The sequence below is a fragment of the Bos javanicus genome, chromosome 28 (assembly GCF_032452875.1).
Source record: "Bos javanicus breed banteng chromosome 28, ARS-OSU_banteng_1.0, whole genome shotgun sequence".
NCBI lineage: Eukaryota > Metazoa > Chordata > Mammalia > Artiodactyla > Bovidae > Bos > Bos javanicus.
In genome coordinates this window covers 32637101-32663888 of record NC_083895.1, presented here as the reverse complement: position 1 = coordinate 32663888, position 26788 = coordinate 32637101, and the positions used below count along the sequence as shown (strand labels likewise).

The following is a 26788-nucleotide window of genomic DNA, read 5'->3' as shown; positions in this document are numbered from 1 at the left end:
CTTTGTTGGCAAAGTGATATCTCTGCTTTTTAATATACTGTCTGGATTGGTCATAGCTTTCTTCCAAGGAGCAAGCATCTTTTAATTTCACCACTGCATTTACCCTCTGCAGTGATTTTGGAATCCAAAAATAAATAAATAAATAAACAAACTCTGTCATGGTTTCCATTGTTTCCCCATCTATTTGCCATGAAGTGATGGGACCAGATCCAATGATCTTAGTTTTCTGAATCTTGAGTTTTAAGCCAGATTTTTCACTCTCCTTTTTCACTCTCATCAAGAGGCTCTTTAGTTCCTCTTTGCTTTCTGCCATAATGGTGGTGTCATCTGTGAATCTAAGGTTATTGATATTTCTCCCGGCAATCTTGATTTCAGCTTGTGCTTTATCCAGCCCAGCATTTCACATGATGTATTCTGCATATAAGTTAAATAAGCAGGGTGACAATATACAGCGTTGACATTCTCCTTTCCAAATTTGGAACCAGTCTGTTGTTCCATGTACAGTTTTAACTGATGCTTCTTGACCTGCACACGGGTTTCTCAGAAATCAGGTATGGTGATCTGGTATTCCCATCCCTTTAACAATTTTCCACACTTTGTTTTTATCCACACAGTCAAAAGCTTTAGCATAGTCAATGAAGCACAAGTAGGTAGAACTCTTTTGCTTTTTCTATGATCCAACAGATGTTAGCAACTTGATCTCTGGTTCCTCTGCCTTTTCTAAATCCAGCTTGAACATCTGGGAGTTCTTGGTTCATGTACTGTTGAAGCCTCACCTGGAGAAATTTGAGTATTACTTTGCTAGTGTGTCAAATGAGTACAATTGTGCGGTAGTTTGAGCATTCTTTGGCATTGCCTTTCTTTGGGATTGGAATGAAAACTGACCTTTTCCGGTCCTGTGGCCACTGCTGAGCTTTCCAAATTTGCTGGCATATTGACTGTGGCACTTTTACAGCATCATAGGATTAAAAATAGCTCAACTGAAATTCCATCACCTCCACTAGCTTTGTTCATAGTGATGCTTCCTAAGGCTCACTTGACTTTGCACTCCAGGATGTCTGGCTCTAGGTGAGTGATCACACCATCATGGTTATCTAGGTCATGAAGATCTTTTTTGTATAGTTCTTCCGTGTATTCTTGCCATCTCTTCTTAATATCTTCTGCTTCTGTTAGGTTCATACTATATCTGTCCTTTATTGTGCTTATCTTTGCATGAAATGTTCCCTTGGTATCTCTAATTTTCTTGAGGAGATCTCTAGGCTTTCCCATTCTATTGTTTTCCTCTATTTCTTTGGATTGATCACTGAGAAAGACTTTCTTATCTCTCCTTGCTATTCTTTGTAACTTTGCATTCAGATGGGTATATCTTTCTTTTTCTCCTTTGCCTTTCAATTCTCTTCTTTTCTCAGCTATTTGTAAGGCCTCCTCAACCATTTTGCTTTTTTGCATTTCTTTCACTTGAAAGAAATGGTTTTGATCACTGTCTCCTGTACAATGTTACAAACCTCCATCCATAGTTCTTCAGGCACTCTGTCTATCAGATCCAACCCTTGAATCTATTTCTCACTTCCACTATATAATCATAAGGGATTTGATTTAGGTCATACCTGAATGGCCTACTAGTTTTCTCTACTTTCTTCAATTTAGGTCTGAATTTTTCAATAAGGAATTCATGATATGAGCAACATTCAGCTCTCAGTCTTGTTTTTGCTGACTGTATAGACCTACTTCATCTTTGGCTACAAAGAATATATTCAGTCTGATTTCAGTATTGACCATCTAGTGATGTCCATGTGTAGAATGATCTCTTGTGTTGTTGGAAGAGGGTGTTTGCTATGACCAGTGCATTCTCTTGGCAAAACTCTGTTAGCCTTTTCCCTACTTCATTTTGTACTCCAAGGCCAAACTTGCCTGTTACTCCAGGTATCTCTTCACTTCCTCCTTTTGTGTTCCAGTCCCCTATGATGAGAGGACATCTTTTTTTTGGTGTTAGTTCTAGAAGGTCTTGTAGGTCTTCATAGAACAGTTCAACTTCAGCTTCTTTGGCATTGGTAGCTGAGGCACAGACTTGGATTACTGTGATAATGAATGGTTTGCCTTGGAAAAGAACAGAGATCATTCTATTGTTTTTGAGATTGCACCCAACTACTGCATTTGAGAGTCCCTTGGACTGCAAGGAGATCCAACCAGTCGATCCTAAAGGAGATCAGTTCTGGGTGTTCATTGGAAGGACTGATGTTGAAGCTGAAACTCCAATACTTTGGCCACCTGATGCGAAGAGCTGACTCATTGGAAAAGACCCTGATGCTGGAACGATTGAGGGCAGGAGGAAAAGGGGAAGACAGAAGATGAGACGGTTGAATGGCATCACCAACTCAATGGACATGGGTTTGCATGGACTCTGGGAGTTGGTGACGGATAGGAAAGCCTGGCGTGCTGTGGTTCATGGGGTCGCAAAGAGTTAGACATGACCAAGCAACTGAACTGAACTGCATTTTGGACTCTTTTGTTGACTATGAGGGCTACTCTATTTCTTCTAACGGATTCTTGCCCACAGTAGTAGACATAATGGTCATCTGAATTAAATTTTCCCATTCCAGTCCATTTTAGTTCACGGATTCCTAAAATGTCAATGTCCACTCTTGACATCTCCTGTTTAACAATTTCCGATTTACCTTGAGTCATGGACCTAATGTTTAAGGTTCCTATGCAATACTGTTCTTTATATCATCAGAGTTTGCTTTCACCACCAGACACATCCACATCCGGGCACTGTTTTCACTTTGGTTCAGCCTCTACATTCCTTCTGGAGCTATTTCTTCACTTTTCTCCAGTAGCATATTGGGCACCTTCTGACCTGGGGAGTTCACCTTGCAGTGTCATATCTTTTTGCCTCTTCATACTGTTAATCAACTAAACTTAAATGAAATTAAAATATAGAGAAAAAAACTCAGAAACATTAACCATTTTTCATGATCACTGCTAGTAAATTACATCTCTCTGAATCCAAGCCCTGTATTCATTCCCTATTACAAGATGCCTTTTTCCTCCTTAGATATTAAATTCCATGGATGTTTTACCTCATCTCAGCCAAAACAAGCTCTTAAATCAACAACAAATCTTAAAGACTTAATCTGTTTCTAATGTAGAATTTACCTATGAAAGTGACCTACTAGAATGTGAAGTCAAGTGGGCCTTAGGAAGCATCACCTGAACAAAGTTAGTGGAGGTGATGGAATTCCAGTTGAGCTATTCCAAATCCTAAAAGATGCTATGAAAGTGCTACACTCAATATGCCAGCAAATTTGGAAAGCTCAGCAGTGGCCACAGGACTGGAAAAGGTCAGTTTTCATTCCAATCCCAAAGAAAGGCAATGCCAAAGAATGCTCAAACTACCATACAATTGCACTCATCTCACATGCTAGCAAAGTAATGCTCAAAATTTTCCAAGCCAGACTTTAATAGTATGTGAACCGAGAACTCCCAGATGTTCAAGCTGGATTTAGAAAAGGCAGAGGAACCAGAGATCAAATTGCCAACATCCACTGGATCATAGAAAAAGCAAGAGAGTTCCAGAAAAACATTTCTTCTGCTTTATTGACTACACCAAAGCCTTTGACTGTGTAGATAAAAACAAACTGTGGAAAATTCTTAAAGAGGAGGGAATACCAGACCACCTTACCTGCCCCCTGAGAAATCTGTATGCATGTCAAGAAGCAACAGTTAGAACCGGACATGGAACAACAGACTGGTTCCAAATTCGGAAAGGAGTATGTCAACGCTGTATATTGTCACCCTGCTTATTTAACTTACATGCAGAATACAACATGTGAAATGCTGGGCTGGATAAAGCACAAGCTGAAATCAAGATTTCCAGGAGAAATATCAATAACCTCAGATTTACAGATGACACCACCATTATGGCAGAAAGTGAAGAGGAACTAAAGAGCCTCTTGATGAAAGCAAAAGAGGAGAGTGAAAAATCTGGCTTAAAACTCAAGATTCAGAAAACTAAGATCATTGGATCTGGTCCCATCACTTCATGGCAAATAGATGGGGAAACAATGGAAACAGTGAGAGACTTTATTTTTTCGGGTTCCAGAATCACTGCAGAGGGTGACTGCAGTGATGAAATTAAAAGATGCTTGCTCCTTGGAAGAAAAGCTATGACAAACCTAGACAGCATATTAAAGAGCAGAGACATTACATTGCTGACAAAGGTCCATCTAGTCAAAGCTATGATTTTTCCAGTAGTCATGTACAGATGTGAGAGTTGGACCATAAAGAAGGCTGGGCACCTAAGAATTGATGCTTTTGAACTGTGGTGTTGGAGAGGACTCTTGAGAGTCTCTTGGATTGCAAGGAGATCAAACCAGTCAATCCTAAAGGAAATCAGTCCTGAATATTTATTGGAAGGACTGATGCTGAAGCTGAAACTCCAATACTTTGGCTACCTGATGCAAAGACCTGATTCATTGGAAAAGACCCTGATGCTGGGAAAGATTTAAGGCAGGAGAAGAAGGGGACAACAGAGGATGAGATGGTTGGATGGCATTACCAACTCAATGGACATGAGTCTGAGCAAGCTCTGGGAGTTGGTGATGAACAGGGAAGCCTGGAGTGCTGCAGTCAAAGAGTTGGACACGACTGAGCGACTGTAGTAGAATGATGAAGGTTATACACAGCAATCTAGATAAAAATTAAATCTTAATATGTGATTAACATACTCACTTTTGCCTTGGGACTGCAGATGATGTATTTTCCCTTTTTCTTTCATTTATTCTTGGCTGTCCTGGGTCTTCATTGCTGCATGGGCTTTCTCTAGTTGCACCAAGTGGGAGCTACTTTCTACTTGCAGTGTGCAGGCTTCTCATTGCAGTGGCTTCATCTGTTGCAGAGCACAGGCTCTAGGGTGTTCAGGCTTCAGTAGTTCCAGCTCCCGCGCTCCAAGGCACAGGCCCAGTAGTTGTGGTGTGAAGCCTTAGTTGTTCGAAGGCATGTGGGATCTTCCTGGATCAGGACTCAAACCTATGTCTCCTGCCCTGGCAGGCAGATTCTTTACCTCTGAGCCACCAGGAAAGTCCCACGCTATAACCTCTTAAGCCAACATTATACTTTTTTTTTTTTAATTACAGGAAACGTACATTTGTAAAAGATGTCATTTTGTTTCAAGTTAGCAAAGTACTGTAACTGAATGTAAAAATGTATCCTGATACCTTTGGCAGTGGGCCAATTTAGCCAGAACCAATAAACTCTTAAGATCATCATGGAAGATAAAGACATAAACCACATATTTGAGTTGAACAGACTTTAATCACTTAACAAATATGTGTTGGGTACATACCATGTGTCAGGCACCATGCAGGATTGCTGGGACATACAGTACACAGTAATAGACTCAATATTTGCCCTCTTATGAAACCTAGTGTTTAGCTGGGAAAACAGATATAAACAACATATATGCATATGCTGCTAAGTCGCGTCAGTCATGTCTGACTCTGCGACCCCATAGACGGCAGCCCAACAGGCTCCCCGTCCCTGGGATTCTCCAGGCAAGAACACTGGAGTGGGTTGCCATTTCCTTCTCCAATGCATGAAAGTGAAAAATGAAAGTCAAGTTGCTCAGTCGTGTCCGACCCTTAGCGACCCCATGGACTGCAGCCTACCAGGTTCCTCCGTCCATGGGATTCTCCAGGCAAGAGTACTGGAGTGGGTTGCCATTGCCTTCTCCGATATATGCATATACAGATATATAATTGCAACTGTGCTTGCTATCTTTTCAGTCATCTATCACCAAGATAAATCTGCCTAACAAACTACCCCAGAACACATTTATTCTCATCTATCTGCAAATCTAGTATAAGTTAGCTATGCTAGGCTGGACTCCAGGTTCAGGTCCACTCCACATTGTGAAGCTGTCTCAGGATGGGCAATGGTGAAAGCTCAAGAGATGCAGACAGAATGTGCAATGCCTTTTAAGGCACACTCTCACTCCACCTATGTAACACATGGCCACGCCTAAGTTCAATGCATCAGGGGAACATACTTGAGGGAAAAATTGCAAAACCACATACCAAAGAGCATGGACATAGGGAGGGCAAGAACTGGGAACATAATGCAATTTGTCACCACATTCCAAGAAAGACAGATGCTATGACAACACCCAAACGAGAGATTTGACCCTGTGAGGGAGGTCAGGGGAGACTCCCCTAAGAAAGTGCAGACGGAACCGAAATCTGCAAGTAGAAATGAACTACGTGAAGGGGGAAGTGAGACTTCCAAGTCAAGAGAATGCGCATGTGCAGAGTCCTGATGGCCAAAGAAGACACAACCACTCAAGGCGTTAGGGAACTGCTTTGCCCAAGAGGAGAGGGAAGGACACAGGATGAGGTACCAAGGAGGCGGGAGGCCTGTGCTGCTTGGCAAGGGATTTGTCTTTATCCTTACAGCATAAAACCATTAAAAGATGTTAAGCAAGGAAGTGGCATAATCAGATTTTCCTCTTTACAAGATCACTCTCTCTCTGCAGCATAGAGACTATTTTGGTGGAACAATCAGGAGGCTATAGCAAAAGCCTAGGTAAGATACAAACATGCCTTGAACTAGAATGGTGCTGATGGAGACACAGAGACTGGAAAGTGCTCAAATGACATCATGTGGATGGAAAAGCCTACTATTCTCTCAAATCATCGCTGCTGAGGTCACTACCTACCTCTCTATGGCTAAGCCTGATGACTATTTCAAAGCCTCACTCAACTTCTCCTCTGCAGCATTTGACCCTGCTGACCAGTCCCTCCTATTTCAATTGTTCTATGAGCCTCCAACCCAGACTGTGCTCTCAACTCTAGACCTGTGTATTCAGCAGCCTCCTGGGCACTTGGACCTGGATGTCTCCATAGGCACCTCAAGCTCCATGTGTCCCAATTTCTTCTCCCCTTCATCTCCTCCACCCTGAAAACCCTGTTCCCCTCCAACTTCCCCATCTCCAAGCCTGCCACCACCATCTACCCAGTTATTCCATCAATAAACCCCATAGTGAGTTATATGTCTCCCAGGCCTCAACCCTCCACATCCACTCAAATACTGTCAAAAACTGCCTCCCAAAATCTCTCAGAAGCATCTTCTTGTCTTTCAAACTATCACTGCCCCAAGGTAAGTCTTACAGCCTTCTAATTCTCTCCTAAACTGTACCTCCAGCCTACTCTCTCTAGGACAATGCAAGTGATCTTTCTAAAATACAACCATGGGATTTCCCTGGTGGTACAGTAGTTAGGAATCCACCTACCAATGCAGGGGACACCAGTTTGATCCCTGGACTAGGAAGATCCCAGATACTCCAAAGCAACTAAGCCTATGCACCACAACTACTGAGTCCACTCCCTAGAGCCCGCAAGCCAGCAGGGCCCCAGCGCCCAAGCTCTGCAGCAAGAGAAGCCACCTCAGTGAGAAGCCCACACACCGCAACAAAGAGTAGCCCCCTGCTCACTGCAACCAGACAAAAGCCTGCACACAGCAATGAAGACCCAAGGCAGCCGATAAAAAATAATAATAATAATCAGAAAGACTAAAGTTAAATAAAATACAAGCATGACCTTGCAACTCTCCTACCTAAAACCATTCAGTGGCAACCCCTCATCCTCAGAATAAAGCTCAAATTCCAGAGTTCACAGACCCCTTTGTGATCTGGCCCCTACCTTCCTTGTGTGCCTTGAATACACTCATTTATCCTGGGATTTGGACATGGTCCATGCTATTCCCTCTGCCTAAAATACCCTTCACTTCCCAACAGCACCTTACTTGGCTTCTCTACTCACTAAAACATAAGCTTCATGAGGGTAAGGCCTCTGCCTGCTTTGCTCACTGCTGTTTGCCAACCATCAGCACAGAGCCTACCCCCATCAAGGGTTCCATAAAGCAAGTGAATGAATGAGTGGATTCTTCAGGTTCACCTAGATAACACCTCCTTCAGCGTGCCTTTCCTGATACCCTCCCCTCCTCCCAAGGCTGAATGCTTTTAGATGTCCTCAGAGGGACCTAAGCATTCCCCATGGTGACATCAGTTAACTCTTTACTTGGCCACACCCTCCATCCCCTGCCCCAACTGAAATGTAAGTTCCAAGCAAGTAAGGACTCAGGAAGAGCTCAATCTGTTACAGGAAGCAGCCCTCAGGACTCAAGTAAACCAGAAATGCCTGGAAGGAGGTCCCTGAAGGCATGCAACCAAAGAGAGATGCAAAAGAAGCCAGAAAAGAGGCTGAAGGTGAAAGCCTAGATATGAAAATACGTGCAAGCTTCAGGGGAACATAGGAGACATGCATAGGAGGAGGCGGGGGTAGTGAGGGCAACAGTGGAGAACTGCAATGATCAGGAGGGCTGATGTCAGTCACTGAAGCCCAGCAGCCCTGTATCTATTTCACCCAACACTGGGCACACAGCAATAGCTTCCTTTTACACAGAAATCCATGCTGGCAGGACAGGATCTCCATACCTTATAAAAATGCACCAATTTCCACTGAAACTCATATACATTACTGAAAAAAAAAAAATGGTCTTTTTGGACATTTCTGTCATTTTGTTTCAAGGGCACAGACTACATTTAAATAAAACCTGACGTGTACGTTAACACCTCTCATAATGGATAGGATTTCATCAAAATCAGTCAGGTCCCTCCAAAGGTATTACAGCCATTTGAATGTAAAATGCTAAGTATCGCAGTTGAAACAGAAACCTTCCTTAATTCAGTCAATTAAATATAGGAATGTGATAAGGATAAAGAATCTGCCTGCTACTGCAGGAGACACAGGTTTGATCCCTGTGTCGAGAAGATGCCCTGGAGGAGGAAATGGTAACCCACTCCAGTATGCTTGCCTGGGAAATCCTGGCAGGCTACAGTCCCCAGGGTTGCAAAAGAGTCGGACACTACTGTGTGACTAAACAACAACAACACGATACGGGACAAAGAAAAGCAACTCTAGAGGGGAACCCAAGTGAAATCAGATATTGAAACTAAAATAGTTAAAGGGTTGGAGATCCTCTGGTGACAGGCAAAAGTACAGCCTGGTTGGGTCTTCAATCTACTGGTTGTTAACAGTACACAAAGCCACATCAGTCACAAGTCTGAACCAAGGACCTTTTGCCTGAGGTTCGGTTTCCAAAGCATCCACTCAGCACATTCAGATTCTTTAAATATGATGTTCCCTTTGCTATTTTTCTCCACCTGACTCAGGGCAGGCTGTCATGGGAAAGGCTGCCTTCCCCAAGGTGAAGGCAGGCGGCTCTGAGGGAGGTACCGCATACTGCGGCCGAAGGACCAACTGTGCTGTCCTCCGGCCCTTCAGAACAACGCTCTAAAAATCAAAGGGGTGGGACCTCCCTGGTGGCCCAATGGCTGAGGCTCTGCACTCCCAACGCAGGGGGGGGAAGGTTCGACCCCTGCTTGGGGAACTAGGTCCTACATGCCTCAACGAAGCCTGACGATCCTGCGTGCCATAACTAAGACTCGGCATAGCCAAATAAATAATTTGAGGGTTTAAAAAAAAAAAAGAAATCAATTGGTTTCTTAAAGGGAGCATGGTTCAGAAACCAGAGAAAGGGGAAAGGGAGACAAACAGGAGAAAAGGGAAAGAAGGTCTCGGGAGAGTGACGGCAGTAACCCAGCTTCCCCGTGCATGAGAGGACAGGGGCGTCTCCTCTGCAGCAGCTGAAAGGGGCCACTGTGGATAAGATAAGTAATTAGAAAAGGAATAGTAATTACCACCAATGTGACAAGGAGGCCTGCATGACAGGGAGTTCTGTCAAAGCTCATAATTCTTGCAAATGAGCAGCACGCCCTGGGTGACATGAGTCCTCTCTTATGAATTATACACGTAGCTGCATGCAGTACACGCCGGGCACTGCTCCATCAGAAGGGACCGCTCGCAGTGGGGACAGCAAGACCCCAGGAGTTACACAGGCCTCCTGTCCCCAAGAGGAGAACGCAGAAATCCAGCCATCATGCCAGCCACAGCATGCGAAGACTTGGCTCAAGTGGGAGACTCCTAGAGACACATGAGATAGCAGAGCCATGATGCACAGAGTTAGGGAGAACTTTGCAGAGATGAGACACTCAAATCATAAGTCTTGAAAATGTAGGTGTTTGACAGGTAGAGGAAACTGCTTTCCCAGGACAGCGGTACTGTGGGCTGAGTTGTGGTCCCCAAAATCCCTACGTTGAGGTCCTAACCACCTCCTGGTGTGATACTTCAGAATGGGACTGTATTTGGAGGTGGGGTCTTTAAGACCTTTACCTAAAGGTCTTTAAGTTAAAATGAGGTCTTTAGGACAGACCCTAATCCTATATGATTGGTGTCCTCCGATAAAGAGGACACAGACACACACAGATGGAACACCATGTAAAGACACAGAGAGAAAGCAGCCAAGGAGCCTCAGGAGAAATCAACCCTGCCGACGCCTTGACTCTGGACCTCTAGCCTCCAGAACTGTAAGAAAATAGATCCGTTGTATAAGCCACTTAGTCTGTGGTATTCCATTACAGCAGCCGTAACAGACTGATACAAGAGAGGACAACACAAAGACCAAGAACTGGGAAAACACAAGGTTGTCAGGCCCCTGGCCAGAACTTAGATAACGAGCAACGAAGCTAGGAAAGCCCCTGTAGGACGGGAAGCTGGCCTGGATTTCAAGCAGTGAAAGACTTCGATCAGACAGTGCCTCCAGACCATCCTTGCTCTGTCGACAAGATCTGGAGGGGAGAAGAAACGCGGGCAGCAGAGCAACTGAGACACTTCAGCAATTCTTAAAAGGTTTGGGAATATGAACTGAGAGTTGAACCCGGGATACTGGGAGGAAAGTGACCCACCAGTAACTGAGATAAAGGAGACAAGAACAAACGTGAGAAGGAGGCGGATGCCATCCGTTTTGGATAAGCTGAATTCAGAAAACGAAGATCATGGCATCCTGTCCCATCACTTCATGGGAAATAAATGGGCAAACAGTGGAAACAGTGGCAGACTTTATCTTTGGGGGGCTCCAAAATCACTGCAGATGGTGACTGCAGCCATGAAATTAAAAGACGCTTACTCCTTGGAAGAAAAGTTATGACCAACCTAGATAGCATATTGAAAAGCGGAGACATTACTTTGCCAACAAAGGTCCATCTAGTCAAGGCTATGTTTTTTTCAGTGGTCATGTATGGATGTGAGAGTTGGACTGTGAAGAAAGCTGAGCGCCGAAGAATTGATGCTTTTGAACTGTGGTGTTGGAGAAGACTCTTGAGAGTCCCTTGGACTGAAAGGAGATCCAACCAGTCCATCCTAAAGGAGATCAGTCCTGGGATTTCTTTGGAAGGAATGATGCTAAAGCTGAAACTCCAGTACTTTGGCCACCTCATGCGAAGAGTTGACTCATTGGAAAAGACTCTGATGCTGGGAGGGATTGGGGGCAGGAGGAGAAGGGGATGACAGAGGATGAGATGGCTGGATGGCATCACTGACTCGATAGACATCAGTCTGAGTGAACTCCAGGAGTTGGTGATGGACAGGGAGGCCTGGCATGCTGCGATTCATGGGGTCGCAAAGAGTTGGACACAACTGAGCAACTGAACTGAACTGAACTGAACTGAGGTAGGAAGGTAGAGCACATTCCACCCCTCACCCTCGCCCTGCACTGATGACACATATTCCCTCCCTGAGCTTGGGTCCACACATGTGCAAACACATCTATTCCTATCTGGGGACCACGTTCACAAGCAGTGATTTTTTTTTTTTTTTAATTAATCTATCATGAGGACATCACAACCAGTCAACTTAACCCTAACACAATGGTCTTGAAACATAAACCCAATAAGCAGGAACAAGCCTTGACTCACACCACTTTAAATTCAGATCCCCAGTAATTCCCAAAAGGCTGGGCTCCTATTTCCATTGTGATGGGCCAGATTTGAGAATTCTGAGGTTGTCAGAACATTCTAATGCTTGCAAATTGAGAAAGTTCAAGCAAGAGTCAACCACGTGGGAAAGCAGCAGGGTGGGGGTGGGCAGTTCTCAGAATGCTGTGGTCTTGGACCACTTAAGAAAAACATCATCAAAAATCACTTTCAACACCCACGGCTTCTTTCAGAAGGAGAAAAACATTAAAAAGCACTGCCTATTGGAAAAGAAAGTTGTATAAATCATTTTATTTCATGCTCCATCATTTACTCAGCACAGGCTTCAGTGACACCTCCCGATTAGGTTTAATTTTAAGCCAGCAAGAACACCACACACAGTATTGTCAAAGAAAGTTCCATTTCTCTCCAAGCCTGATGGGTGACTATTGTAATGTAAAACCCTGGGATTTAAATAACACAAGCGGATTCTATTATGAGAAGAAAGTTTATATTTCGGATTCGTTTTACTTCAAAGGAGCCCAGATACCAAACCATGAATTACCTGAAACAATGGGCTTCTATGATCAGCTTTTTGCCTGTTTCTTTAGAAAAAAGACTACCCTACTTGCCTAATGACCAGGACTTGGTGATCCAATTCTCTCTCAGAAGCAGTCCCAGGTTCTCAAAATTTATACTGTTTAGGGAAACTGGAAGACAGAGAAGACCCGGCTTACCCCAGAATGGCCCCTATTCTCTCATTAGGCCAATTCGCCAAGTTTCCAGGGTCCTCCCATTCCCCCTAGGCCTTGGCTCCCACAGACAGTGGTCAGACTACCCCCACTCCGTGGTCATTCCCAGACCACTTGAAGCTGGCAGGAGGATCAACTCCCCAGAAAACACAAAAATATAGCATTTAGGATCAGAATTTAAAAAAAAACCTAAGAGGCACAGCCTCCTGGATCTTCAGGCCCACACCCCCTAGGCACCCAACCAGAACTGCCCACTTCACCCTCCCACGAGGTTTCTTTCTGTCCAAGGATAATATGGAGCAGGGCACTTTGGGGTTCCTGAGCACAAAGCCCTTCCATGTCCCCCATTTCATTGATTATAGGAAACAGCCTTCATTCAGGCTTCATGACCCTCCCTGAGTTCCAATGGGCAGTTGCTAATTAGGGAGTAGATGCAAGACCAGGGAGAAACAAACAATCAAGAGAACCAGCAGTGCAGCCTCAGGGAAGGTCCTGATTCCCCATCAAAGGGTATACACAGCAATATCTTTGAGCTGTTTCACAGATACTAAAACCTCACTCCAGGTGGGAGAAGTTAGCTGTGAACAGTGGTGTGCTGCCCACAACTATGCAGACCCTGGGCCAGTTGGAACCTGAAGGTCGATAATGCTGACTCCTACCACCCGTCCACCAATCTGTCAGAAGAATGTCCACAAGCTGATCACTCCCTCTTTGAACCATTACCATAAAACTTTCCACTGTCCTCTCCAAGTAGGGACACACAGTTTTGAGGCAGAAGGCCACTGGGTCCCCCTTTGCCTAGCATAGTAAAAATAAAGCTATCCTCTTCTATCCACCCAAATTCTGTCTCCAAGATTTGATTTGGCTCCATCGTACAGAGAAGCTGAGCTTTAGGCATCAAGGACCCCATCAAACACATGGGGATCTTACCCTGATATCCCCAGAGGACTTTTACAGCCTCTTAAGAGAGATTTTTGAACACAACTGTGTGCCAGGTGCTATGCTCGAGATAAAGGAATGAGCTTCCACACTCAGTGAGCACAAGTCTGGTTGGCAGACAGCATTGTGAAGCAACATCTGTCCTGCAGTGAGACACACATGGCCAACGACAGACAATCGGGAACAATTTCTTATAGGAAATGACACCAGTACTTACACTCAGGGCCATTTCTCAAGACCACGTTTATCCAATGAATTGAGTACTGTGTCACACATACTCACACATTTAGAGGAGTCTTGCAATCCAACTGAAGGGAGCAGCCTCCCAGAAAATAAGATGCCTTACAAAGTGAAATGGTAGCACACTAGGGGCTTGGGCTATGTCCCACTCTGCACACTCTCCAAAAAGGTCTAAGGAGAACTGCCCTTGTGCCATGCTTACCTGACAGAGGGTCTCTGCTATCGTGGTCAGTCTGTTCCACAGCCAAGCACGGCTAGCTTTAAAAGCAAAAACAGTCACTGCCTTACTCCCTCTAAATAAGGCTTCACCCTGCCACCAGATTTTTCCTGCTCTGATCACAAAAATCCCTAATTTCAAAAAGAATTCATCATCTAACCACCCAGGAGAGATGGCAGTGCAGCAGAAGCAGCAGGCAACGTAACTGTACATCCTAAAGTCTATCACATGGGACGCAAGCGCTAAGGGATGCTCTTCAGTGTGGTCCCCAGACCAGGAGCATCAGCATCACCCAGACATACTGAATCTGAAGCTCAATGGGGTACAGCCCAAGAATCTGCCCTTCTAATGAACTCCCAGATGATGCCGATGGTCCAGGAATGCACGTTGAGAACCACTGCTCTAGGGGAAAATTCTCCTTGGCCATTGGTGAGATGACCATGATGACACAATTATAACACCAGTTGCCAAGGCTTACCAAGCAATAACCATAAGCCAGACACTATGCTAAACTAAGTTACAAGCATCATCCCATTTAATCCTATAACCAGCCTTCCACAAATGGATCAGAGCCACAGAATGATGAACAGTGTACTCAGTGTCACAGAAGCCAAAGCAGGGCTGAGATTTGAACCCAACCTCTCTGGAACTTCACCTTCAAGGGCAGCCTGCTCATCCAGTCTAGAGATTCCAATGCAAGACTGGCATGGAAGGCTCTGAGAAATCCTGACACCAAGAAAGCATTTAACCTTGGATACTTGGCACTTCCAAACACGCACTGCCTGTCATCTCTTTGTAGAATGCCCCTTGCTATGACTCCTTCAGCTCTCTAGCACTGCCTGCTCCCATGGCACAGTGCTGACAGCCTCTGCAGCCATTCTCTGTAATTCCATCAGAGCATGTTATCCTGGTCCCAGCAAAAAAAACTTCACATTGGCCCCCCTTTGGTATACAATCCTGGTTCCCCTCACCTTGACATTCACCGCAGTTCACCTCCATCTTGGTATGTACCATTTGTATAGCCCCCCACTTGGTATACACCCCTCATTGGGTTCTCTCATGTGGTTTTACATTGAAGAACAAAGTCACAGCAAGAGGAAAGACCTGTAGCACTTTCAAACCTTCCCAAAATGTGAGATGGTCAAAAAGCTCCCCTTTGGCCCACCATGGAGAACAGAAGGTACAAACCCTAAAATTATCACACAGACCAGACCCCATGCTGGCTACACCCAACCTGACACCCAACCAACATGGCAGATCATACCCCCGGAGCCCTCAGTGCCCCAGCTCAAATCATTCAACTCTCACGTCTAGCCACACCCACTCCCCCTGCCTACCGTTAGGACCTCAGCTAGAGAGGGGAACTGGGGCCCAGACAAGGAACAGATGTGGGGCTTTGCTCTCACTCAGGGCAGAAAGCAGCTTCAAGATGTTTTTCCCCTCCTCAGCACCTCTTGTCAATGCCTGACCCTTGCCAAACTGCAGAGATCCCTGTTTGAAATTAAAAGTACACGCCACATGCACAGCTGACTCAATTTTTCCCTCCTGATTCAGCAGTGTACGGTAGGAATTTTCATCCCCACAAAGGAAACTGTCCAACAATCCAACTCACCAGGCATTTAATGAGCACCCACTATGTGTCTATGCTGATCACTAAAGGGGAGGAGGATGAAGTTAAAGAAATGGTCTCTTGCTATCTGGGAATTGTGTTACTTACAGGGCATTCATTTTCTCTCACCCTGCCTAGGATAGTGTTAATCTATCCTCACTGTGAAGTGGGGATAGCAAACCCCATCTCATAGTGCTCTTAGGAGGATTAAGTGAGACAAGAGTAGAAGGAATTCAGGAACATGAATATGAGACCCGCTTGCCTCCTTCTTTACCCAGTTTTGAGGAGACAGGAATTCATGTGATACCATATAATTTGGTGTCATGTTGGAAAGGGTGGGGTTGCAGAAAGTTGATTTGAGGTAAAATCAACTTTGTCAGAGGGGCCAGCTAGAGGCTACAGATGTTGAGCTGAGGGCTAAAGGCTGGACAGAGCTGCGTAGAGAAGACTCAGGGAAGGAGGAGGCAGGGAGCATTCTTGGTAAAGAGAATGGATCTGAACCTAGGGAATAAGGTGGGCAAGTGGGTGTGAGAGAGGGAACCAATCTGGCAGGATGGTCTTGGATCTTCTAGGGGAAAAGGGTGAAGTTAGGGATCTCTGAAAGGCCCAGCGAGGAAGTCTGGCTTTGAGCCAGAAGCCAGAGTATCCAGGACAAGAAGCCAAGTTCTCTTTCCACGCAGCTTCACTAGCGGGAGGGCAACAGGCTCCCAAACAAGCCTGTGGGGAGACCCCCACCCCAGGCTCCATCTATGCCAGCCTTATTGCTCCTTTGGGGGAACCAAGGGTGGAAGGGGCAATCTCAGGACTCCCCACTCAATTTCCAACATCAAAGAAATTAGAAATAAACATTCAATATTCCAGGAACTGGTTTACATTAGAGTACATCACCATGGGGAGAAAAATCATGTAGTCATTTTAAAAGATTATCATGAATACTATAGAAACACTGGGAAAAAAATGCTTTTGACATGTTAAGTGAAAAACAGCAGACCCCAAAGCAATATGTGTACCATTATCTAGAGCTGGGTGTGAGAGGGAGCACAGGCTTGGGACACACAGTACCCAGTTGTAGCACTGACGGCAACTCAGGAGCTGTGAGACCATAAGCAGGTTTCACCTGTTTTTATTTTTATTTAAGATAAAAGGGAGATAATAAAAATGACCCTACAGGGTAGCTAAAAGTTTTCAAATGCCTGGCACAGAGCAGAAGTTCAACTCCCCCCACCAACGCCCACCATGTATGCAGGGTGAACTGCAAGTCTCTGGATGAAATTAGGTACCTTTAACAGAAGGAAATAAAGTACCCTGGAGACTTACGATGAGCTTCTTGAAGGTGGAGACTGTGTCTTGCTCACTGCTGGTTCCCCAGACCTCAATAAAGGCAGGAGGAAGGAAATGGGATGATGGATCATTTGTTACGACCACTATCTGCAGTTGTTAAAAAGGCAGTTAGGAAATGCCCATCTCCAGCAGACACCAAGAACAAGATCATGATCAGGCCACTTCTCCTCTATGGCGCCAACTTCACTGCTCAAGCCAGAGAGCGTGTCTGGGCTCACAAACCAACCCAGCCTACTCAGGAGAAAAGCAGCATCTTTGTACCACTGATGCGCGCTGGGCCAGGGCGGGTGGCTCAGCGGGGAAGACCCCAGGCTTCAGAGATCCCCCCAGGCCTGGACTGAATCCTCTCCCGGTGTGGAAAAGCAGGGCAGGGCCTGGCCTGGACCTGCCAGTCTCCTCACCATCACCAGGCAGTGATTGCTCCTTCCCCTGGGAAGGATTTCCCCAACGTCATGTGCTCTGGAGGCAGACTATTTAAGGGGAGAAAGGGCACCACCTACACCACAGCCAGCCCAGCCAACTACCTGCTCTACACCCCACCACCTCTGACATCTCAAAGGTCTCCCCCAGCCCCTCTTCCTGAAGGCTGGAATGTCTTGAAGATCATCTCTGTCCCTTAGCTTTAGCTTTTGATGTTCACTAAAATGCAAATAAATGCACGGCAGTAGAACCCATTCTGTCAAACAGCCCTTAATATGAAAGGGTTCCCAAGCTGGTCCTCAGAATGTTTTGATGGTGGCAAAGGGAAGGCAGGAGGGACTTCTCTGGGGGTCCAGGGGTTAAGACTCTGCATTTTCAATGCGGGGGCCCTGAGTTCAACCCCTGGTCAGGGAACTAGATCCCCCATGCCACAGCTAAGAGTTTGCATGCCACAACTAAAAACTCCGCAACGAAAAGCTGCAACGAAGGACCCTGTGTGCCACAACTAAGACCTGGTGCAATCAAACGAATAAAAATAATAATTAAAAAAAAAGGCAGGAAGACAGTACTGGCATCTTGAGGGAACTGGAAGAAAATGTCCATCAAGGGGAGAAGTGTACTGAAGAACCAGGAGTTGGGGGGGTGAGGAGGGGGAGTGACTACAAGTCTTTTGGACTCCGGCATGTTGCCAAGGTCCAGGATAGGTGCCCTGCAGGTGACTAGCCATAGCACACAACTCTCAGGTTGCAAACCTCGCCTGAGGGTGCAAGTGCCGTTACCATGATCCCCAGGCCCCCAAGGCTGGACCCCTCACTCCAGCGCCCGTGTCCAGGGTCTTCCCTTGAACAAGCATGGAGACAACCCTCACCCCTCCACCGAAGTCCAGCATCGTTCTGCTACTCCTAAAAAGAGACAGTCACTGGCTCTCTCACCCCACCATCCTTCTGCATCACCCACCACTTGATACGTAGGGTCAGCACACCCTCAACACACACACAGGCAATCGGTTCAACATCTGCACACCCACATTACCCTACAGGGAGCCAAGAACAAGGCCAGACATAATCAGAGTCATCAGAAAGGAAAGCTGGGGAGACAGAAGGCAGCAGGCACTCTGGGTTCAGGCTCTGTCAACCCATTTCCAGCAAGGCCCTAAGAGCTGCCAAGGCCTTTGGTTGGGGTGGCGGTGGGGGTAGCGGGAGAGTTAAGGCAAATAACTGAAGGCATTTCAATTGATGATGTTCCCCCAGTGACTCACGGTTTCTTTATTGCAACATGCTCTCTATAAAAGCCATTTTCTTCTTGCAGGATCTGCTTGGGCAACATGTGATGTCATCATAAATCATCTCCCTCTTTCCCCCCCCTTTAAAATGTCAGCAGATTTCTTGGAGTTTCTAAAAAGCCCAGAGAGCCAGCACCATCTCCCAGTTTTGGCAGGGAAACGTGTTTTCTTTCCCAAGACGTCTGTCTTCACTTTTTCCCCTTGCTCTCCCGTAGGAGCCCTGTAGAGATAAAGCCTTGAAGAGTACAAAAAGTCACAGAAAGCATTTATGAAAAAAGCTTTCCTTTCTACCCTTTCCAAACGCAGGCTCTTTCTCTTGCTCCCTTTTTTTCCCTCTCATCCTATTTTGGTGCACTTCCAGGGGAAGTCAATGTATAGCGAGCACTTTTAAACAAGGTCTAATACAATCCATGCCTCCCAGACACGGATGCCATTAATCAGAACCAAGGCTTTGTGTGCGAGAGGCCACAGGCTGGATGGGCGCCACAGACCGATAATGCAGGCTGGCCCCTACCTACCCACCCCACCACACCCCACCGCACCGCACCCCACCCCACCCCACCGCACCCCACCCCACCCCTATTGGGGCTTGGCATTCATCCTCCCTACCCTACCCCCTCCCAAGCCCCAGGCCCAACATTCCCCCAAAGACCTTCTGTGAAAGCCTCCACCCACAGGAGGAGAACTTTCCTTTCCTCCAAGTTCACTGGACCAAAAAGAAATAATTATCACTTTAACTGCATAACCTCAAAAGCAAAAGGAACATTCAACCCAACTCAAAGCCACAGAACTTGTAGGGCCATGGCAAGGGAGAGTCTCCTGCTGGTTCAGGTGTGTGTTTGGTCACAATGGGTGTCTTTTGAAGCTCATCTACCTACTGGAAGACTTCCTTCCAGAAGGATCTCTGTGGATAGAGACCAAGGCTGTCTTACCACCTATGTGTGATGATCACACAGGAAAGAAGGTGGTGCTGGATTCCTACGGGTCTTTTTTTACATCCTTGAGCCACAGCCAATAAATTGTCTCTCCATCTCTGCCCTAAAACTAATTACCTAAAGACAACTAGGAAAAATGGAATTTATGTGTGATGGAGAGTAACAACCATCTATGTAGAGTTCTCTGGGGCTATTATGAATGCCCCAAGCACCTTCCCATTCCTTCCTAAAAAACAAATCCTCATCCTGGTCCAACATGCCTGATGCTCTACAGTTACTCCTTGATGCATCAGGATTCATCACAGGTAACATGTGATACTCCCTGGGGATTTTTCACCCTGCTATCAGCTATCTGTACCTAAGTATGAGTAAGTGGCAGGCACCTTAGAAAGGAGAACAGACAACGGAGGTGCCAGACAGCCATATCGAATCCACGGAGGTAACGAACCTGCAACCTTGATGGCTGCTATAGAGTTGCCTCTGGTCCCCATAATTTATCCAAACACAGATGTGATGTCTTCCAGGAGCCCATCACATTATAGACTTGATGGAGCAGCCACTGTCTGTCTCCCCCTCCTCTTTCTCATTACCCTGACTAGTCACATTTCCCTATTAAGAAGGAAGAAGGCAAAAGGTAGCGGAACTCTTAGAGGGAAAAGAAAGAAGGAAAAACAGAGGCAGAAGTCTTTGCTTCACCCCTTCATGTACCTCAAGCACCCAGGATAGCACACCGTATAACATAAGCATTCAGTACACGTTCACAGAATCCAGCACACACCCAAGAAATGGCAAGTGGGGAAGTCAACAACCTTGGTGAGCCAAACCTCAGCTCCAGCTGTTCCACCCTTCCTTGCTGTCACTCACACTGTCCCTTCTGCCAAGAATATCTTTCCTCGCCCTCCCAAATGGCTCATCCTGCTCATCTCTCCAGATACAGCGCAGACATACAGCGGTCCAGGAGCCCTTCCTCCACTACCCTCAGGATGGCTCAACTGCCCCTCCTCCACGTGGTCAGTTCCCTGCACAGCCTTCAGTATTTCATCACTTCAGTGGGTTGTAATCACCAATTCCACACTGTCTCCTCTATAGGGTTGTCAGTCCTCTTGATATCTTTAATGCCTAGCCTTCTAATTGGCACAGGGAAAGCGTTCCGTAACTGAACAAATTGACTGAGCCATTGAAAGAAAAAAGTCACCCAGTAAACCTAGTCACTTAAATTTTGTTTTCTGTTTGGTTCTTCACCTTGCTTTCCATTTCAGAGCAGATGTTTCCAGAGAGATCTACGTCTGGGTTTCCAAAATGCTAGAACAGGAGAAGGCACGAAGGGCGGGATGGTTTAGAAGCGGGAAAGACCCAGGCCCAGTATGAGAAGGGTTCATTCCACAGGAGTCAGGGGCATTCCCTGTCTCTGACAAAGGACCTTTATGGAGTCTGTCCACCAAGCTCGGCCACACCACCTGAAATGGGAAATACTGGGGAGGAGGTAGGGTAGGGTCCAGGCCCACCTCACCACGGCACTGCAACTGCCCTCACCTTCAGGAGGAAAGAGCTGCGGACTCTTTATCAGTCCCTGATGCCCACACGGCTGGCCAAGGCAGTCTGGGGCGGCTTCAACGGATGAAAATGAGACTGTCCATAAAGACATGGTAATGACTATAGAACAGTTGAGGGCTGAGGCCAAACGACCAGTTCCCATGGCACCTGGAAAATGTAGGGAGCTGCTGAAGGAACTTAACTACTCAAAGAAAAAAGATACCCAAGCAGGACCCCACCTCCCGGAACTGCTAGGAGCATCACTACAGACTCAGAGCAAGATGAGAGGGGAACAGAAACCTCTCCCCAAATAAAGCCCAATATATAAGGCAACCACCCTCCAGATCCTCTCCCATCAAATGCCTTATTATTACCTTTTGCAGTCTTGCTTCTGGAAAGTTTCAAAGTCACCACCAACCAACCCTTCTCAATGCACAATGGCATTTAATAATTGCTCACGGTTCTCGCCTGGGAAGCCAGGCAAGCACCCACAATTCATTACACGTGTGACCTTTCGAGCCCTCAGCCCCCAAATGATTTTCACTCACTTTAATCTGACTCCGATTCAAAACAGATCTGCTGTCAGCAGCCTGAACTCCATAGCCCCGTAGATGGGCAGTGCCTACGGCTAATCTTTTAGTGCCTTAATCATAAAATGCAGCACTTCACCAGCTGTTTTTACCCAAACAGCCATGAAAGGGGGTGAGCAGGGTGTTAGAAATGATGAATTATGAACTCCAAAGTAGTATTTCATTAAGCAAGATCGAACGCTAAAACTTTAACTGTGCTCTCTGCTATCGAAAGGTCATTTTATAAAAACCTAAAGTAAGAGATTTTCGAAGGCTCTCTGGTTCACAGAGGAGCTCACCTCCCTGCGCCAGAGTGGCAGGGGAGGGGAGTAAGCACAGGAGTGGGGGTCAGTTTGAAATGTTTTTTAAACTGTGGCCACTTTAGATTTTTGCAACGTGATGCCAAGCACATTCAACAGGTCTACAAATGCACTGCATTAGCCTAAATTTAGTGGGTGTTAATTGAAATCAGAGCTGCAGTCGTTACCACCGACATGTTTCTAAATACTACCCAATAAATTTTTGTCTGTTTCAGATTCTCTGTGACAACCAGCAATGAAAAACCAAGAGCGGGCACGTAAAACGGTCTTCTTATGTACCTAGTCCCCCAGCACGCGGACAAAAAGATGTCTGTGCGGATCTGGCCTGTGTCTGCGCGCACAGACGTGTGTGTGGATAAACACAAGATCCATGTGCGTGCCTTGCCCATTTTTAGAAGGCAAATGGGGAGACATGTGCACAGACACACAAATATACTCTCTGTGCTCAGGCAACTTCTTTTTCGCTAATGCACCTCCATGGAAAGCAGCATGGGCCTCTCTCCATGTGACGAAAACATTCTCATTTATCGCGAAGGGGGTTGGGGTGCAACTTATGGGCCTTCTTTTTATTCAGATGGGTTATTTCCCTTCCTTTCTCTCTGGCTTGCCTCACTCCCTTCAGGTAAGCCTTGTTTCAATTAAAAAAAAAAAAAAATTAAAATTTCCTCCAGAACAGAGCATTTAAGGGTCAGCCAGGAAGAGGTCTGCAATACATAGAATTTGAAAGGAAGAAGGCAGGGGCCTGGGGGAAAGAGACTGGAAAAAGAGTGGCCGGCTTTCCTAAGGTTCTGAGGTTCCTCAGAAGAACAGCTGTCTCATCCTCCCAATTACCATTAGTTTGTTATTAGTTTACTTGCAAAGAAAAGAAGCGGCTTTGTGCTCTGAGTCATGACTGTAGCTCAAATGAAAAGAAAAGGGAGGCAAATGTCTGGTCCTCCAGCCCTATGTAATTTGCCCTTCTTTGATCCTCCAATGATAATTTGAGGACTTCCCCAGATCCCAATAGGATTGTCTGACTTTGCCTGGAGTCTATTCCATCTGAAAATAAACAATGCAGTCAGCATCCACGGCAGTGGGCCAGGAGGAACCTGGGAGACAAATGTTCACCAGAGACTACCACCACCAAAGGGCCAGGCTGCAGCCCAGCAGCAGATCCTCCCGCCATTTCTTTCCCTACATACACCCCATCGATCTGTTTACTCAAATGAGTTATCAGCTAAGGAGCCCCATCACTCCACAGAGTAAACTCACTCTCATACACACATTCCTTCCCATAGTTTGGTACAGGCCTGATATGTAAACATACAACTTACATGTATGTTTATATATCACACACAAAAAGTGTACACTCAGGCCTGCTGCATGCCCCCAAAACACTACCAGGTGCACACAAAAACACACAAGTTCTGTCAACACACACATAAGGTTCAATGCATGCCCTTCCTCAACCACACGACAGTGAGCCTATGTGCACAGTGCATGCACACAAGTGTGCCCACACACACACAGTGCTGACCCCTTCAGAGGAGACAGGGTACCTTGGCCTCAGAGTCCTGTCCCCCAGTCGCATACAGCTCGAGAAAAACCAATGAGTCTGGGCCTCCTCTGAAGGGGCTGGAAACATTTCTACATTTTAGAAAAAGAACTTTTTCATGTAGAAATTATTAAGACCAGTCCAGTTCATCCTAGCACTGAAGCCTTGCCTCTCCTCTGAACTCCACGCTGTCTACAGAAGCCCACCAGATAGTCTGTGAAAAGATGAACTGAACTCTTTGACACTCAAGCTGAGTCTACAAAACAGCAGGTTAGTGTCACCTAGGAATCTGTTAGAAATGCAGAGGCTCAGGCCCAAGGCCGGACCTACTAAATCAGACACTGTGTTGTAACAAGACTCTCAAGGATTTGTGTACACACCCAAGTTTGGGAAACACGCCTTAAGAGTCCAGCCTTTCTACAACCAGGACGTGCTCGGCTGAGATCATCCAGTCCTTACCAGCCCTAAATGCCCAGGGGGTCCCTAGCTCCTGCCGACAGAAGAGCAAGCAGGAGCATTCCTCCACCGTCAGACCTTGCACCTCCTCTCTCACCCTCTTACCAGCAATAACTTGCGTTAACAACACAGCCTCAGGTGTCCAGACTCGCTTGCATCTCTAAACCCACCAGGAGCTCTGTGAAACTAACAGTTTTCTCCCCACTAATTGTCTCATCACTCTACAACTGCTGCTTTTTATTTCATTATGCTTCTCATCAGTCTCAGATAGGAATATAACCGAAAAAGAAATTGGAGGGGAACAATTTCAATATTTCAAAACACATGCAAATCAATGCCCAGAATCCTACCTGGAGTGTTTTTATTGAGACAATTCTGTGCTTGTCTGAGAGATGACCTGATAATAAATAAATTCATATCTTGCAAAGGTAGATTTTTCTCCCCACCTGATAAAGCTAATTATACCAGCACAACATAACATCCTTCTAAATGCCTGATAACCTCATCCTGTTACTCAGGAAATATTATTTTTAAATAGGTATGATAGATACAAACTGAAACACTCGGATTTCAATTCCAGTCCCAATTCCCGGATCCCCTCTCTGAGTAATTTAAGGACTTCCTCCAGATAGTTTTTCATATTCTTTTAACTGACATTTTATCTTTATACAGTATCTCACAGAATGAGCACGCACTAAGACAATGACAGCCAAGAAGGCCTGTCATTTCTCATTCCGACAAAGACAGATGTCTTACACTGGCTTATGCCAATAATAGATCCAACAAAAAACAAAAGAGACTACACCTGCCGCTGATGTAAAGGCACCAATTCACATTTGTGACACTCATTTGTCAATTAACAGATTTCTCCCATTGTTGACACACGAGACTTAAAAGATGTGGGCTCGAATGTGATGAATTAAAAAAGACAGATGAGTAAGCTATGAGCTGCAAAGTAATGCTATAATGTGCTTTAGATATGAATATCAACTGACACCCCTGACAGGCCATACAAGGTTTTATTTCATTTTGCACTGTATCTAGGCTTCATACTTTGTCTTCTTTGTTCGCTTTTCATCAAGCTCCTAACATCTCATTCTGACAGCCAGAGACATTTAAGGCACTTTCGTTTCAAATGCAAGTTAGCGTACTTGATTTGTCATTAAAATGCAAAACGATTGCCGTTGCAGGTAAGTGTAGGTATGCTTAAAAGGTTGGATCTGCAAAGGAAAAGCTGAAAACGGTTTGGGTTCCTGTCTCCACCTCCTTCACAAGCCTGGCCACCTCTGGGGGCCACCTGACACCCAGTTGAGAAAGACCTGCCCCGTGGGGGTCTGCGAAGCTTCCCTGCAGGGGCAGGAACAACATGTGGACTCAGAGGTGAGCTGGACTTCCCAGACACTAGGCAGATCCCAGATTTACTCACATCTGAGCCAGTCTAAGCACACGAAAAGCATTCGGCCTGTGAAGACAAAGCATGGACAGGCTTAGGTCAAGATGCTCTTCTTTCCCATTGAGCCGCCCTCCCAATGTGATGTCTCCCCCACCTCCTACATGGAGAGAGAGATACACCCCAGACACTCCTGTGGGAGACGGTGAGGGGGCAGGTAGGAGCTTCTGGGAAGAACTTATTTTTAATGACCTTTAGTACAGCTCAGTAATTTTACTCTTTTGGAAATTATATTAAGGAAATAGTGAAGACAATGAAACAGAAGATTTATAGGCAAAGCAGTTCATCCCAGCATTTCTTATTAACATTGAATGGTGGAAAACAATACATAAATATATGTCAACCAAAAAGAGAATGGCACGATCACAGTGCATCTGTGAAAAAATATTATGTAATCTCTGGAAAACCACATTATTCAAGAAAATGGAATCACAGGGTATAATGTTGAGAAAAAAAGGCTACAAGTCTATACAACTGACCCTGGCACAATGCAGGTTTGAGCTGCACAGAGTCCACTTACACTTGGGTATTTTTTCAATAGCAAGAACTACAGCACTACACAGCACTACACCACAGGCGGAATCCCAGGATGCAGAGGAACTCTGGATACAGTGAGTCAACTACAAGTTACACATGGATGAACCCTCACATTGTTCAAATGTCATGTGAATGAACAGCCTGAAACCCAATTTTGAAAAAAAAAAAAAATTTTTTTTTTTAATGTCTAACATGCTCAAATGTTAACAGTGTTATATTTAACTTATATGCAGAGTACATCATGAGAAACGCTGGACTGGAAGAAACACAAGCTGGAATCAAGACTGCCGGGAGAAATATCAATCACCTCAGATATGCAGATGACACCACCCTTATGGCAGAAAGTGAAGAGGAACTCAAAAGCCTCTTGATGAAAGTGAAAGTGGAGAGTGAAAACGTTGGCTTAAAGCTCAACATTCAGAAAACGAAGATCATGGCATCCGGTCCCACCACTTCATGGGAAATAGTTGGGGAAACAGTGGACACAGTGTCAGACTTTATTTTTCTGGGCTCCAAAATCACTACAGATGGTGACTGCAGCCATGAAATTAAAAGACGCTTACTCCTTGGAAGGAAAGTTATGACCAACCTAGATAGCATATTCAAAAGCAGAGACATGACTTTGCCAACAAAGTCCGTCTAGTCAAGGCTATGGTTTTTCCTGTGGTCGTGTATGGATGTGAGAGTTGGACTGTGAAGAAAGCTGAGTGCCGAAGAATTGATGCTTTTGAACTGTGGTGTTGGAGAAGACTCTTGAGAGTCCCTTGCACTGCAAGGAGATCCAATCAGTC

General features: G+C 45.6%; 1 protein-coding gene and 1 long non-coding RNA gene across 2 annotated transcripts in view; both read right to left on the bottom strand.

Moving 5' to 3' along the window:
• Window positions 1–26788, bottom strand: part of LRMDA (leucine rich melanocyte differentiation associated) — a 1194775-nt gene that overhangs the window by 1142412 nt on the left and 25575 nt on the right. The gene's annotated exons all lie outside the window — the stretch shown is intronic.
• The window catches only part of LOC133240660 (uncharacterized), a 44715-nt gene extending 17927 nt beyond the window's left edge, over window positions 1–26788 (bottom strand). The window contains exon 1 of the long non-coding RNA XR_009734291.1: window positions 886–26788. This is a non-coding gene — a long non-coding RNA (uncharacterized LOC133240660). The remainder of the gene's footprint in view (window positions 1–885) is intronic.